Source organism: Toxorhynchites rutilus, chromosome 2 (assembly GCF_029784135.1).
Source record: "Toxorhynchites rutilus septentrionalis strain SRP chromosome 2, ASM2978413v1, whole genome shotgun sequence".
NCBI classification, from domain to species: Eukaryota; Metazoa; Arthropoda; class Insecta; order Diptera; family Culicidae; genus Toxorhynchites; species Toxorhynchites rutilus.
Genome location: NC_073745.1, coordinates 103139095 through 103156969, shown reverse-complemented (window position 1 = coordinate 103156969; position 17875 = coordinate 103139095). Strand labels below are relative to the sequence as shown.

At 38.2% G+C, this 17875-nt stretch overlaps 1 protein-coding gene across 2 annotated transcripts in view; it reads right to left on the bottom strand.

Annotated features, from left to right (window-relative positions):
* Positions 1-17875, bottom strand: part of LOC129768551 (protein lines) — a 155418-nt gene continuing 137543 nt past the window's right edge. The window contains exons 3-4 of one of the 2 annotated variants that reach the window (XR_008741687.1): positions 161-239; positions 1-97 (exon numbers count right to left, since the gene is read on the bottom strand). The gene's annotated coding sequence lies outside the window, so the exon portion shown is untranslated. Of the gene's footprint in view, positions 101-160; positions 240-17875 lie in introns of both variants that reach the window. The other variant, XR_008741688.1, reaches the window with a different exon arrangement.

Below are 17875 nucleotides of genomic sequence, written 5' to 3'. Positions count from 1 at the left end.
AATGCAAGCGTTACATCAAATAAATGGAGGTTTCACATCGTCCAGAGCTCCCTTTTCTCGACCTTCATCACGGATACAGCGACACGGGTTGCCGAAGCTACTGAAAAAATAATACGATTACAAAATACCATGGGAAGTATTCAATAAAATATCAACCTACTTGGTGCCTCTTTGGAATATCGCTCCAGTCTTTTTCAGGCTGAGGTTTCACCACATTACATCGCTGGCATCGCGTGCATCTGAGTATTTTTGAGGGGAATTAGTTGGAGAAAAATAAAAATGTTCAAAACCATAGATTATTGGTAAATAATAAAATTGTTCATAACAAAAAAACAAAAAAATGTAAACGATAATTAAAAATAACAGAAAAAATACACAATACTCTTACTTGAAAGTGTATGGATTTGAGGAAATAATATATCAACGAAATAGCATCGAGATTACGTGTAGCGGATCGAAACATTGGATGTCATCCCCTTTTCGCGAAAATTTTCTATTAAAGATGACCTTTTATTTTAAAATTCAGAGCAATACCACACAATGTGATCAATATCGTGATAACCTTTACCACAAATACATAAGTAACTATCACTAATATTAATACGAAAAAGATGTGCATTCGAGGAATAATGATTAGACATGAGTCTGCACCTTCCCCGTATGAAATCACGAGAATAATTATATCCTTTGAACCATGATTTGAGGGAAACTTCCTGGTATCAAACAATGAGAAGGAATCCATACAAAAGTGATATTAAATGATCTACTCATCAAAACACTTAAAAGCTGTTGGATTCCAGACAAAATGTTAAAATGTTCGGGTGACAAGAACTGAGTATGTTGTAAAGCAGCGTATATCGCAGCCAATTCCGTAACAAACACCGTAAACTAGGCTTACGGAATGTGGAGAAGTTAATATACCCCAAAGCCTGTAGAACCATTAAGATTAGATCCATCAGTAAAAAAAGTTTTGGTTGAGTCAATATGTTTATATCTTGACAAGAGTATTGCAGGCATAACTATCGGAGCGGAGATCAACTGAAATACCACTCACATAAACTTTCATTGACAAGTCAAAATTAATAGAAGGATTGAACAAAATTGAAGGAATGGACTGGAAACCAGATAAAGCAGATGGGCTTTCCAGGGTCAGAAATTCATGATATATCAACATTCGCTTAGTGCCTAAAGTAAGCTCACAGCTCACAGAAAGAGGAAGGATACCAGCTAAAATTTCTAGGCTCATTGTATGTGTTGGCTGCATACATCCTAGAGCAAGACGCAAACAGCGATATTGAATTCTCTCCGGTTGCAGGATGAGTACGGGCAACGGACCTGAAGCAAAAACTTCCATACTCTATAACAGATAAAACGGTTGTTTTATACAACATAATCAAATCGTCAGGATGGGCATCCCACCAAGTCTCTGTTATGGATCGAAGAAAATTTATTCGTTTCTGACAAGGTGTTTTCGATGATCCTGAAACGTTGTGGTATTGTCGAATTCGAGAAAAATTCTTGAAAGGAACATTCTCAATGATTGGATGCTGAAGAGAATTAATTGGATTTTGAACCGAGGTGAGTGAAACAGGATCATTTGTTAGTTGTGTTAAATTCATTGTTGGGTTGGGTATTGAATTTGACAGTAATTGGTTTTTCTCTTTCTTTGGAGGAAGAACTTCAGAAAAACAATCATGCGGAGTATCTACGATGCTCTTATCCACATCGCAGGTTTCGTTCCCCTCCATTTAGAAAAATGTGTGTAACAAAACTGAAAGTAGATAGAGCACGTCTAACGTCTAACACGTCATATATATATTTCCTCTTATATATGTTATTAAAAAAAAAGAAATAAAGAAACAGATAAATAGAATATAACAAAATATTTTCCAGTGGAAGGAGATCTTCAAAAATCCTGTTACTTCACTATTTCTTCCGGAAAAAGTTTTGAAAAAGCTGAAATATTCGTTATGTTGAAAATTATACGTCACCTATAAATGGACAGTGAAAGACCCAAAGGGAAACACTTCAATCGTGGTATGGATGACAGCTATCCAAGAAGGATCTAATGTAGGGTTCTGAAGATATCATAAGCCCAATAAACCGTTTGAGGTGACTCCGAAAGTTTCCTATTTACCTCGATGGGGAACATGATTGATGACTCATGATTAGCATGCTCCTGAAAAAGAACAGGTTTTTCGATTTGGACGTTCTTAATGAACGCATACCTGGCGTCAACCATCGTAGAACAGTTTCCCATTGTCTGACGGTCGTTTATGAGATGACAATGATTCATGAGCTCACGGATCCAACGGAAGGATTTTCTCTATTTTCTATCCGAAACACGCTACAAACACATCGAATGCTCAAAATTTAAATAGTATATTAAAAATTCACTGTACATAGAAAGGCGGGTTCTTTTCAAAAATATAAATTATTATGCACAAACTAGTTCTTAGCTACGCTTAGACTTTACAAACTATGTCGCTCTGAATGTACATTCTAACGGAATAAATTATACTAAACTGTGTTTTATCATAAATTAAAAGCTCTAATTTATTTTTTTAGTGTCTATATGCTAACTCAATACGGTTGAGTTTAGCGTAAAATGCGGTAAAATTATATACAATGGACAGAGCCTTTTGCGATGAATCGACTCTATTTTCATCATCTCATCATCAGGTTTATTTTTACAAGATATTTACAGTAGTCCCTAGGTTGGACACAAGCACAAATGCACTTCATCTGATTCTCAGTCTGCTGATTGTGTCTAAAGGTATTCCAGATGAAATAGGTTACAATTTATAATCATAATGTTGGTAGTAATAGTGGTTGGGCTAACATTGGAACAAATTTGGTGTTAAGGCACTAATTTATTACTTCTTTTCGGCATCATCCAAATAAACAACTAATTTTTTTTCGTATCATTTAAACTCATTCTCTGTCCCAAGACATAAAATTTTGATTTGAACCTATACTAATCATTTCAAATTTCAATTTTTGAACCCTAAATAAATCTAGTATTTTATTTCTTCCGAACATTTTTACACTAAAATAAAGACTAATACCCAAAAAAAACACGTCTAATCGAGGGCCAAAGTTTCTCCGCCGAATATTTCTCTTATGTTCGTTTCACTTTTTTTCTGTTCAACTTTTTTTTTATTTAAACCCGAAAAGGAATATATCCAAAACGCTATGTTTTCGAAAAAAAAATGGTTCATTTGTATTTGTGATCGACAGAAAAGTGATTCATAAAATAAGCTGACCTCAACTTCTCTATTTGTTTATTTGTATGTCTTGTCTCGACAAATCTTTCTGCGTGAGTTTCGCTTACATGATTTGCGTGTATCTTGGTTTTGCATTTTTATTTGTTGTATGTAGCAATTCTTGTGTGTAATTGTGAGGAATATCCAATGTTCGTCGATATGTTTCATTAACATTTTTCTTCCAGAGTGTACAGCCAGATAAGCTAAGATATTAGCACAAACTAACAGGAGTATAAATTATCATGATAGGCTTTCGTAACTTGCTGATAGTTTATGGAGATTCTGAAGTGAGATTTCAGTCAAGAGGAAATTAATGTTTCCTGAGATTACTTTGCAGAATTGTTGGGATGCAGCGAATGATTTGATAGCTAGAGAAGAGTTGGATGAGCTTTTCGAATTGAATTCTGAAAATCTTGAAGAAATTCTTGTAGAAATGGGATTGAACAAAAAATATGCACCTAACATAAAGAAAGTTAGGAATAACTTCGCTTGTAATTCAACATATAAGAAGTATAGTGCAGAACGAAAACTGTTATAAAAATTGTTATAAGCTTCCTGAAATTAATGAAACTATTTTTCAGAAACAAGCTGTGGTAGAAAAAGATGAAACTTTCAATGTGAAATTATTTTCGCGGAATATTGAATATTCAAATACCGCAAAAAAATTATCACGTAAGTGAAAAAGGCCTAATTACTTTGAAATAGTCACGCCATATTGTAACTTCAAATTTTAAACGTCGATAATTGCAAAGTAAGTTCCTTTGAGAATGAAAGTGTCTGCTTGTCATAAGACTGCGTTGGAGTTCATGAAGCAAGATGACATTTCTATTCAGTCGTCCATGTATTAATAGTTATTAATTAATAGCAACATCAATTCGAATTTTAATTAAATCGAACAGATTGTATGTCCGAAACAGATTCATCTACTTCACGTGTCGAAAAAAGATCATTATCTATCGAGATTCCTGTAGAAGCATGTAAGAACGGGATGAAACTTAATTCTACAGAAATTGAATGACGAAATATTGAAACTACAGTAAGTCAACTGCAAGATGAATCAACAAACGACATGCAAAGACTCGATTGTTTTACTTAGTACCAATGATCTTAAAATATCGATCAAACCCCAAGACACTACTTATAGCAGTGATGTAGATATAAGTGAACTCGTGTTCAATACAGCTGACTTTGAGAACACTAACAGGATCAAATACAATGTCAAAGTTGCCAAACGTGGGACAACTGCGACAAAAAGACCTTATAGTGGTGTTTCAATTTACGAGTGTTCATTTTACATCAACAAGAAGAACATTGTAAAAATAATGACCAATATAATGTAATGCAAAGTAAAGCCAAAGTTGGTGATGCTAAATATAAGCAACAAAAGCATAGAAGGCCTTTTATAGTGGCTCTAGAAGATTTGTTAAAAATCAAAAACGTAGAATACATTTTCTATTGCATTATCAATATCAATTCTCATAATTGTAAGAAATCTGGCTGGCTATTTTATGGTGTCTGCGCTCACAAGACCCGCTGATCTTAAAGCTTCAAAATTGTTTCTGTTACGGATGGTGATAACTTATATAAATATATAAAACTGCAGTTCCAAAAACCACTTGAATTACGAACCAAGTTAACCAACCAAAAGAAAAAGGGAACCTTTTGAGCAGGTAGACATGGTCAGCAAAAATGGTTGGGTTATATCTTTGATAAAAAATACTCCCTACTTGCATGTATTTGCTAAGCGGATACCCCCAGGCACATTAATTTTGAAGTCCGTGTTAGGGAAACACAGCTCGATGGGAACAAAAAACCTCGACTTGCATGTATATGAAAAGAAGATTCTCCTAGGCATACTGATTTTGAAGTCCGTGTTGGGGAAACAGCTATTTGCAAAACGGATTCCCCCAGGTACATTGATTTTGAAGTCCGTGTTAGAGAAACACATTTCGGTGTGAGCAAAAATACCCCCTACTTGCATGTATTTGCAAAACGGATTCCCCCAGGCACATTGATTTAGATGTCCGTGTTAGGGAAACACAGTTCGGTGGGGACAAAAATATCCCCGACTTGCATGTATATTTGCAAAGCGGACTCCCACAGGTACCAATGATTTTAAGTTCTGTGTTGGGGAAACCATAAATCGAGTCAATCAAAACGTGGCAGTTAGGGTGTTTAGATAATGCTTGACATCTTACATTTATTAAATTATTCATCTCATGAAAAATAACATTTTATTAATTGTGATAGACGCGTAGAAAAATATCCTATCAATTGATGCAAACATCTTTTCGATCTATTAAGAAATGTTCGATTTATAAGCATTCGAAATCTTCCATTTTATCCTACATGTTCTGTGTTTAGGTTTTCATATATTCCGGTTAGACGTAGTCCCACGTCAAAAATCAGCAGTGAAGCTAAATCGAAACAGAAATATTGATGATTGTCAAGCTTCAAAAAAATGTCTGAGGATAACGGATCTTATATCAAAAATGTGTTTAGAAAGCCCTTTGGTGTGATTTGTTTTAATACGAAAATGTTCAAAAAGCTGAGAAAAATGAAGACTTACAGTCCTGTTTTCTACATGGATGGTACTTAATCGGTTATACGATATTCAAAATCTGAGACGCGTGTACAAATATATTTTTAGGTCGCATACAACTACCGGTCAAATTGTAATGCCCCCGTAACAACCTTTGTTAGTGGAAGCCAAAAAGCAGTCGACTTCCACAATTGGTTGGTTGCTTCGTATGAGTCAGGCAGCTCTATTAATGAATTGAATAAAATAGTGAAAATTGATAGTGTTGATTGGAGCTGGTGACTGATCGGTGGATTAATACGGATACAGATTAATACGAGTATGTCAAAATGACAGAATCGCAGAATTCGACAGATTTGTCGGAAACGTAAAAGACATAGAGGATGAATGGCATGGTCCATACTTTCGAAAAGGTGCTTCAACGCACTTGTTCGAGAAGAAAAAGAAGCAGGAAACCAACAGTTTAGACAAACAACTTGAACAATCAACACAAAAGCACCTGGATTGAAAAGAAAACAGTGATAACAACAGAAGAAGATCATTAAAAGAAGACTTAGAATTGTCTGTAATTTGTCATATATTCATCAATTCATTGACAAAGGATTCAAATTCCCAGTGACCACCAAATGGCATTTCGGTAGGTTACCATCAAAACATGAGAGCATAGGAGGGAGTAGCAAAATTGTAAGCCCAGAAATGCTTCAAATGCTCGATGCATACACATATATGGATGGAGAAACCTTAGATGCGATAATTACAGTGACCATAAAAGAATGTGAGGTCTAAAGCGTAAAATTAGTATCAACTTACATGTCGAGAAACTTGTTTGATCCAACTCAACTAGAAGAAGTATTGGACAGAAAACGAGATTAAGCAATCAAGCAAGTTGGAAGGGGGAACCATTGGGTTCTCTTCATTACTGATTTAATGAACAGAGAAACTTTTTATTTGAATCATCTCGGGACAGCATCCCCATATTTGAAAAACGCCAAAGAAGTTTTTGAAGTTTTTGAAGGCAGTAAGCTCTATTCCGAGACTTAAAGATAAACCATTTGATTAAACCAATTCCAAACAATTTCAACTCTCGCCGAGTGAAATTCAGTGTCGGTATTGTGCGTTATAACTTTTGGTATTGTGCTATTTGCTATAGTGTACGAGTGAAGGTCATTGCTGTCCGCTTTCGAACTGACCTTGGAACAAAGTGGAACAAACAAACGAAGGAAGCAACGCCCTTGGAGCGAGCCGGATCGGCGACTGTTGATTGCGCTCGCCAGTATAACGGGATCGTCATCGCGTGGATGTCGCTAACGGTATCCGTCATCACGTGGCTGTGTAAGCTATTCTTCCGTTATTGTGTTGTCTCCGTAGCGCGTGGATTCTGTCTCTCCCTGAATAGGGTAGTAGAGCGCGTTATCGGAACAACTAATAGATGTATCTTAATCTATATATTTATTATTAGTATTATTATTCAACTCATGTTATCTGAAACGGGTCTGACGTGCAAAACAATACAGAATGAGGGAGTTGGCAAGTTCAAGAAGCTTCCTTCGATGGATGTCAAGATTTTGGAATGTCGCCAACTTGGAAAAATCACCTAAGAAGGAGAAAATAAGAAATTTACTGGCTTCGCCCTCCCTGACTACGTTATGGTGGACAAATTGAGGCTGCCGATGCGACTCTTCATGCCGAAGCCCGTGACTCGCAACAAATGCAAGGAATCTCTTTCTCATTCTCTTCTTAAAAGGATTTCCACCCTAAACACAGCTGAGATCTTTTTTCAATGTAAGCAATTCGGGGTTGTATTCATGTACTTTAACTCTGCAATCACCAATTCAATTCGTGAAACCCGGCACTTCCAGATCTCCCCCAACAAACGAAACTACTGTTCCTCGGTTCTAATAAAGATTTATTCAAGAAATCTTTGCGTCAGAACTGCTTCTATTCCATCTATGAAAAAGGCAGAAAGAAAGGGGCTTTTTTCGATACCCGGGTATGTGCGATACCAAATCAAAGCTTGGGCTCAAGAGCTCAGGTTTACTGAGATTGAATCTGTAGAGGAAAGAGGCTTGAGGGCCCTTGAGCTTCAAAAGAAATTGTTAAAAGAAAAAAAAATTAGCAAACAGATCTGCTCTCTTGGAAAGACAATGGATCATTTTGAGCTACCCACCTATCTGCAATAACTATCCCTCCAGGAGGACTTCTCTCAGCCAGGAATTGCAAGTAATATTCCTAACGGGATGGATCACTTTTGATGAAACAAAGACACAAGTGTGCAGAATCGTTTTTTTTGTGAATTAGTTAGTAAGTAAGTTAACTCTTATGTAAGTTAGTTGTTTTTTTTTATTTTGAACCGAAGAACCCATGTTCTTTAACTCGCGTCATCGATCAGGTATTATACCTTCCTTAAATAGTAGAAATATGTCACAAATCTATTATTACAATCCACAGTAAGCTGAAGTCCCTTGGCCTTGGATGTAGTGAAAATAAGTCAATAATACAATTATCATCAAGGCTATCAAGACTGTCGATTAACAATAGTTGAGCCGAGGTGAGGTGAGTAGCAAAATTGTAAGCCCAGAAATGCTTCAAATGCTCGATGCATACACATATATGGATGGAGAAACCTTAGATGCGATAATTACAGTGACCATAAAAGAATGTGAGGTCTAAAGCGTAAAATTAGTATCAACTTACATGTCGAGAAACTTGTTTGATCCAACTCAACTAGAAGAAGTATTGGACAGAAAACGAGATTAAGCAATCAAGCAAGTTGGAAGGGGGAACCATTGGGTTCTCTTCATTACTTTTTATTTGAACTTTTTATTTGAATCCTCTCGGGACAGCATCCCCATATTTGAAAAACGCCAAAGAAGAGTTTTTGAAGGCAGTAAGCTCTATTCCGAGACTTAAAAATAAACCATTTGATTCAACCAATTCAACTCTCGCCGAGTGAAATTCAGTGTCGGTATTGTGCGTTATAACTGTTGCTATTGTGCTACTTGCTATAGTGTACGAGTGAAGGTCATTGCTGTCCGCTTTCGAACTGACCTTGGAACAAAGTGGAACAAACAAACGAAGGAAGCAACGCCCTTGGAGCGAGCCGGATCGGCGACTGTTGATTGCGCTCGCCAGTATAACGGGATCGTCATCGCGTGGATGTCGCTAACGGCATTCGTCATCACGTGGCCGTGTAAGCTATTCTTCCGTTATTGTGTTGTCTCCGTAGCGCGTGGATTCTGTCTCTCCCTGAATAGGGTAGTAGAGCGCGTTATTGGAACAACTAATAGATGTATCTTAATCTATATCTTAATCTATATATTTATTATTAGTATTATTATTCAACTCATGTTATCTGAAACGGGTCTGACGTGCAAAACAATACAGAGTGAGGGAGTTGGCAAGTTCAAGAAGCTTCCTTCGATGGAAGTCAAGATTTTGGAATGTCGCCAACTTGGAAAAATCACCTAAGAAGGAGAAAATAAGAAATTTACGCCGTCCGACTCGTTTCGAGTCACTTTTGCTGGCTTCGCCCTCCCTGACTACGTTATGGTGGACAAATTGAGGCTGCCGAGGCGACTCTTCATGCCGAAGCCCGTGACTCGCAACAAATGCAAGAAAACTCTTTCTCATTCTCTTCTTAAAAGGATTTCCACCCTAAACACAGCTGAGATCTTTTTTCAATGTAAGCAATTCGGGGTTGTATTCATGTACTTTAACTCTGCAATCACCAATTCAATTCGTGAAACCCGGCACTTCCAGATCTCCCCCAACAAACGAAACTACTGTTCCTCGGTTCTAATAAAGATTTATTCAAGAAATCTTTGCGTCAGAACTGCTTCTATTCCATCTATGAAAAAGGCAGAAAGAAAGGGGCTTTTTTCGATACCCGGGTATGTGCGATACCAAATCAAAGCTTGGGCTCAAGAGCTCAGGTTTACTGAGATTGAATCTGTAGAGGAAAGAGGCTTGAGGGCCCTTGAGCTTCAAAAGAAATTGTTAAAAGAAAAAAAAATTAGCAAACAGATCTGCTCTCTTGGAAAGACAATGGATCATTTTGAGCTACCCACCTACCTGCAATAACTATCCCTCCAGGAGGACTCCTCTCAGCCAGGAATTGCAAGTAATATTCCTAACGGGATGGATCACTTTTGATGAAACAAAGACACAAGTGTGCAGAATGGTTTTTTTTTTTGGTGAATTAGTTAGTAAGTAAGTTAACTCTTATTCCATTATTCCTGTGAGTTAGTTGTTTTTTTTTATTTTGAACCGAAGAACCCATGTTCTTTAACTCGCGTCATCGATCAGGTATTATACCTTCCTTAAATAGTAGAAATATGTCACAAATCTATTATTACAATCCACAGTAAGCTGAAGTCCCTTGGCCTTGGATGTAGTGAAAATAAGTCAAGAATACAATTATCATCAAGGCTATCAAGACTGTCGATTAACAATAGTTGAGCCGAGGTGAGGTTGATTCAGTAAATAAGATCTGCAGAGACCTGCAGAACAATCAGATCAGTTCAATTTTGTTAGTTGAGACAAAACGTTCAAATGTTTCATTCAATATACACTCCATGGTTATAGTTGTAGATCATATTTCATGTTAATATGAGTTAAACCAAAACCATCAACCCAATTGCATCAGAGAATCTGTAACCATCCAAAAGTTTCCTAATCTTTGTACGGCTGAGGATAATAAGTTGTTCGATGCATGTTTATCGCATTGCCTTTGAATTTTTCTTTGCTTTTGCTTTGACCGTTCTATTCGTTGGAAGAACACGCGCTCGAAGTTATTATCACGGGTGACGAATTATGGTGTTTTCAGTACGATCCTTCAAGCAAATGGAGTAGAGGGTTCGCGTGATGAAATCGAGAATCAAGACCATGTTAATCACGTTTTTCGACTCTCAGGGCATTATTCATAGAGAATTTGTGCCTCCAGGGCAAACAGTGAATACGGTCTTCTACAAAAGTGTCCATAGAGACACTTGCCCTCGTGGAGCAAATTCCTGCTGCGATTTGTACGCAAAACGAGTGAAGAGAGTAGCTCAATAATTCGTACCAGATTCGGTCTAGCGATGAATTGATCAACTCAGAAGCTATCAAGAGAACATCATTTTGTTAGGAAGGAGAGAGGATTCATCGTTAGTCGCAGGTTGCGACAGATCCCGATCTTTTCAGTGCTGGTTGCTGAACTGGTTGTCTGTAGTTAAGAATACTATAATTAGACCCGAAGAAAGTGAAAGAAATGGTGCATGAAAATCGTCATCACATTCGCTGCTTGGCTATTGAGCTGAGCAGTCCAGTCTTTTTTTCACCCTCTCAAGCCCGTGGCAAGTTCGTTTTTTGCGATAGTGTACGCGTTCGCACTCTATTTCGCGCTCGTTTCTGGCGCTCTTTCAAGAGTGTCAGTAGAGAGTGAGAGGGACGAAGTATCCTCGTAGAGAAATGAACGGAGAACAAGTCAATCCGTTCGTGAAATCAGGCCTTTCTAGAACACCGACGAAAAGAAGTGATGCGGTAGAGAACACGCGCTGAGTGAGCCCGCTCTGAACAAAACGCCGGAAAATAGTAATTTTATTTTCAATGTGAAGAAACCAATAAACAATAATAAAGTGCAAACAGGGCTAGATCGCTATTTTAAAAGAAAAATGAGCCCCGATAGTGCAAACGCTGGCAACGCAGCCAAAAAACAAACATTACAGCCAACACAGGTTCAATGCCCTTACCCCAGTGAACAACGAAAGCCCGCATCGATTTACCTGCGTCAGGTGGTAACCAGAAACGCGATTGACCTAGTTAAAAAAGCTATCGGTAGCAACAATTTTCTGTGCCGCAATGTGCAACGCGGAAATATTAGTGAACTAAAAGTGCAGTGCAATACAATTGACGATTATCGCAAAATTGTGAACGCGTTAGAGAAGGAAAAAAACTCTCTATTAAACCTACCGCTTAAAAGCTTGGAAAGGTTTAACTGTGGTGCTGAAAGACATAGAACAGTGTGTTTCACCCGATGACATAAAAAACGTTCTAAGCGATAAGGGGTTTGCAGTGGCTTCGGTTACTGATATGTTGAACCGATTTAAAAAACCACAGCCGCTCTAAAGAGTAGAACTAGAGCCATCATCAAGGAAATTGGAGCCGGGTGAAGTGCATCCAATTTATAAAGTCACCCGACTTTTAAATCGGGTAGTGATGTTCGAAGAGCCGCACAAACGGACCGGCCCCGTGCAGTGTCACAACTGCCAAGAATACGGGCGTACCAAAGGATATTGCAACCTTCCAGCAGCCTGCGTAGTCTGCAGTGGTACACATGAGACAAAAGAATGCCCAGTCTTAAGAACAGCAACAGAAGCAAAAAAATGCAGCAATTGCGGTGGCAACCACACTGCAAACTACAGGGGGTGCCCTGTATACACAACATTAAAGAAAAAACCGCAAGAATCTCGCTTCTTCTGGAATTATCGCCAGATCACTCACCAATACTTCTGGAATACTTCATAGAAAAGGAAGTGAAGCAGACGTCATCCAATCTCACTGAATTTTCAACGAACTGGACAAAATAAAAGACATATATCTCCTCTAACATTCTCGATCTACCTCTGGATAACGAACATCATATCGAGGACGCAGTTAACCAGCTCAGTGTACTAATGAAGAATGGTGCGAAAACAGCCACCCCGACCTATGAAGACCCAGAACCACAAAAAAAACTGTTTCTGCCTCCCACATAAAAGCAGCAGTTGCAGAAAAGCGACGACTAAGACGTATCTGCTTCACGGGATCTCCAGGAACACAAGTTAACAACAGTATCCAAGGCCAGGATAATTCAGCAACATAAACAACGGACCACTCAACATCATCACTCCGTTCCATAATATAAACATGAAACCGCTTAGCCACCTCGTCGAATTATCTCATATTACAGTTTTGTTCGTCAGCCAGTGTCGCTGACCAGGTTTAATTGTTTTACTGACTCGGGTTTCTGTGTGGCTCGTGGCGATAGTTCATTATCCGCGCGACAAAAATTCCGCGTAACCAAATTAATGTTTACGATTATATATAGCCAATTCGATTGTAATTGGTTAATTGTATTTCCTCTCTGTAAAACCGACTCCAAGCATCTCCCATAGGAGTTTGCATGAATTATTAGTTGGTAAGATGAAGTTTGTTAAGAGGGGGAGTAATAAAGTAGACACGTCGAAGACGGTCGCATTTAAACGGTTTTTTTTTTCGAATATATTTTTCCGACCGCCCGAATAGTATCGAAAGAATTCGGTTCCAAAGTTAGAACACACACACATTTATAATGTACCACATATGTTTATAATGTACTACATATTAATATAACGCCACCCTACGGTAGCTAACATAGAAGCATTACAAACATCCGCAATAGAACGGTCAGACTGAGATCAAAAACGATCTGAAACAATAACAAAGGCGGAATGCGGGCAAACATGCTATCTTTTGTTTAGATTAAAATATGCTTACTAAGATAAACAACGATCGCTAACAATGGGTGCGCGAAGAAATAAATTGAAAAATAAAGTCATTCGAAAAACGATCACTCATAAGTCTAGATAGTCATCTAGATAACTCCAAGACTCGAGTAGTGTTCCCGTTTATGTTAGCAGTTAATGGAACATTAAACTGAATACGAAGAAGATTGGGAAGTAATATATAATAACTTAGGAGAATTGAATAGGGTGCTCAATAATCTAAAAAAGGCCCCAGACCCGATAGGCAATGACGCAGCGACAGCGGCTGAATAAGATGGTCAAGTTGATTTTCTCGGCGAATAGCGACGTGGCGGTAGTGATGGACGACGAGACCTATCTCCCCCTGGATGGCAACGACTGACAGGGCACTTCGTATTTTACTTCCCCCACGAAGGAAGTGAGCTCCGAAGTGAAGTTTATTTCACACACCAAGTTCCTCAAGAAGCTGCTGCTGTGGCTGACAATCAGTTGTTGTGTCGTTCATCAAGAAATACCATAAGGACGAAGACGCGGTGTTCACGCCGGATATGGCCTCGGCTCACCACACGCAGTGATCGTTAGAGGAGATGGAGCGATTGAATATCGATGTGGTACCCAAGTCGGCCAAGTGGCGCTACCTCTCTGGGGTACTGTAGAATACCTTATAGTGAAAAAGGAAGCCTCCTCAGTTAGATACGAAGTTACTCAACAAACAAACAGTTTATGTTTTAACGTTATTTGGCGACCGTGACAGGACGTCCGAAGCCTGGCCAAGTGGCCGTAAAACATTTGTTTTTAGTGGGGACAAGTGAGCCCCAGTGAAATTAATTCCAGACAAGCGATAGCTGCCAAAAAGCTCATCGTGGAGGAGATCTTCAAGTTAGCCGCCGCAGCGGTTTTCAGGATAACACAAATGAAAGCCACGGAGGAGCTCATGCGGAGCTATAGGGAGCTGCAAATGGAAATCAGCGCTCACGAGGAACGTCGCAGAAGACAGGAACACCAGTAAAACAAAAAAATCGGGTAAGAAAATCGATATAAGTTTGCCCGTATTAGTATAACTTTTTTGTTGTATGAAAAGTTTTCCTTCTTTCCTACTTAAAATAACTTACAACGAAGTGATTGAAAAAACATAATAAATTATAGAATACCAGAATTTCATAGAACAGAAATAGACAGACATGTACAAACAACGCTCAACGAACAAATTGAAAGTTCAGTTGGAAGAGATATTCAAATTAGCAAATACTCTCAAGACAAATTTATTCAAATTAAATGTGGTGGATACGTCCCTTGAATATGAGCGCGCAGCGCGGTAAGTTAACATAAACATTGTACTCAGCATAATCGGAGTCACGCCACCCGAGCGACAACCGGGCGACGACGATTATGCTGAGCATCGCAAAAAGTGTCACGTAGCCACCGCCCAAGAGTAGGGAACCAATGTAAAAATTGAATTGAATAAAATGAAATGAAGCTTAACCACGAACGGGTAAAGACGTTCTTCACCAATTAGTAATATCACCGTCCGTCGAAACATAAATACTGATAGAAATGTTTAATTATTTTATATGCTTGTGAGAAAAAATTAAAAATTTTGGCAACACTCGTTGACTGAGCGCCACAGCGTAACTGAGTGCAACACATGTTGTTATTATTTTTTGTGTACCGTTTTTTAAAGAATACTTTTGTTGTTTTCAATTGCTATTGGCGCGTTATTCGCTTTGTTAACAGTGTTTATCCGTTTGTCCAGTGCAGTTTCGTTTATTTCCGTACCGAAGTGGTTAATATTCGGCAGTGAAGTGAAGTGATTGTTATTGATGGTCTTGATAAGGAACCTCACTCTATCACGTTTCCACGCAAGCATTGTCTCCCGAAACGACATCTGCTCGTCAGCAGCGGTGCTGAGAATTGCGTAAAACATCAACTTGCACCAACATTTCTTCATCGCGCATAAATTACACGCGATGAATAACGGAATATATCGCCGGTCCGATGCTTCAACGATCTTAATGTCTCGGGGTAGACCAAACAAACTGCGTGTAGAAGCACCGATCTTGGTGCGGCTTTATCTCTAATAGAAATTGAAGTGATATACGGTTATTTTGGAAAACGGGTCTACCAAAGGAATGTTGGTAACCATAAAACAAACCATTTTCCCTACTTAGTTTATTGTATTGTACCATTGACTGAAATACTAGTTTTCACGTTCGTGGCCGTATCCCAGCCACTGTATCGGATCTATCGGATTTTTGTGGAAATCACAAAAATTCATCGCAGTGGATTCTAGTGTATGTAAAAACATCTTAGAACTATATGATTGTTCAAAAAAATCGTTCCACTACCAATTAATCTCAAAGACCATACGTGGGAAAATTAAGGACGAGGCAAGTGACGTCCTAACCACAAACAATACATCCAACACTTGGGAGTGCATGAAGGATATATTGCGTTTGTATAATCCAAACAAGAAAAGGCCTTATTATCTTATTATTGTAGAATAAGAGAAATGACCACATTACTTCCGCTATCTGCATAGACAAAGAATGGAGAGGGCATGAAGCTGCTCTCATTAAATTGTATAATAAAATCTCACTTGATAGATTAGTTAACATTCCTCTTGAGACCACCTTGAATCGCCAACTCGACCGATTGCAGCAACATCAGCGGCAATTGGCGGAAACAATCATTTCATTGGAACCAGAACATCAACAAACAGCGCGATCATCATCCCACCAGTAAGACACATCATCGTTCGCTTTATCGCGAACCCAACTCCACACGCAGCGCGGACGCGATAGAAGAGAATGCAGAATCAGCATCAACGATAACGGGACACCGAGTGCACGCTTTCGATTCCCAGAAAATAGTATCTTTGTATAAACTAAGAAATCGGCAGGCCTCTGTATAAGGAAATGAAATAAAGTTAGTCTAGATTTAGCGACCATCGAAAACGGTTTGACATTTTTAGTTTTTAAAAACTCCGAAGTTCATGGAGGGAACTTAACTGGCGCAGTCTTTGTGGATTAGTTAAACGCGTTCCGCGAGTGATTAATGTGAGAAAAAACCGGCGTATTCCATCGAAGGGACATCGAAGGAAAAAGCATCATCAAGAGGATATTGATGATTTGAGGACCTCCAACAGAAGCACCCGGAATCAGCGTTGAACCTACACTATCGAGGGGACATCGATAAATAAATTAGGCACACGACCCGGTATTCTTATTCATCAGAAAAAATTGTGTAAAGGGGAGAGAAAATAAAGTAAATAAATAATAATAAATTCAAACAGAAAGGTAATAAAAAAAAAATAAGTATGTAATATTCCTCAGATACAGTATTTTATATAAAATTCACGAAATTTGTCAACAAGAAAATATCTCGAATTCATGCAATTTCAAAATTATACTTTTTCTAAAGCAACAACTATATTGATAATAACATTTACTAACATTTATCTTAAGTGAATAAAATACATTGTAATTTTATTTCTTCAAATTCCTCATATCAAAACAAAACAAAAAAAAAACAACTCTTTATATTACTATCTGATCAAATGTATAGGAAAATGTTACGGAATATACTGATAGCATGGCTGACAGCTCTCACCCAAATACACAGTGATCCAATTTTAAATATCGTGGATCTTGGAAATAACCCAATAGTGTTAATCAAACAAATTAATTGCAAAATACAGACTGGAACAATAAACATTATACATCCAATCAACTTAGATCAAATTGAGGAAAGCGCAGAACTTGTAACAGCAAAATTTTATGCTCAACTAACATCAACTAACCCATTGCACGAAGTTATAAAATTCCGAATCAAAAAGCTGTACTCGTCCCTCTACGCATTAAAACCACAAAAAGCGCACCGACAAAAGAGATGGGATACAATAGGCACCGCGTGGAAATGGATCGCCGGTTCACCTGATGCACAGGACCTGAGAATAATCAATTCATCCATGAATGACCTCATCAATCAGAATAATCAACAATATCAAATCAACGAAAATATCAACAACCGAATTACCCAACTGACACAGGCGATTAATCAAATAGCTAGTTCAATAAATAACAGTACGAAAGAATTGGATATTTTACAAGCAGTTACCACGATGTTGAACGTTGATATTGTCAATGAACTTTTAGATAACATTCAAGAAGCAATCGCACTCACCAGAATTTCTGTCATCAATAACAAAATTCTAACAACACGTGAAATAAATGTGATCAAATCTGCTCTTCAGGACCAAGGAGTAGAAATCAACTTTCCGGACGAAGCGCTACAATTTGTCACACCCAAAATTGCCGTCAATAATGGAGACTTACTGTACATTCTGCACGTTCCCGAATTGGAAAACTCTACATCTACAATTACAAGAATTTTTCCGCTCATCGTAAACGATCAAATTATCAAAACCTACCCAAGCCACGTAATACGACATGGGCCGAAACTCTTCAAAACCAGTAAACCTGAAGATTTTGTACAAAGATCATCCTACATTGACGAAATCGAAGATGACTGTATCAAACCAATCATACTCGGAAAGGAGTCTCGCTGCATCTCAATTTTCAAGAATGACA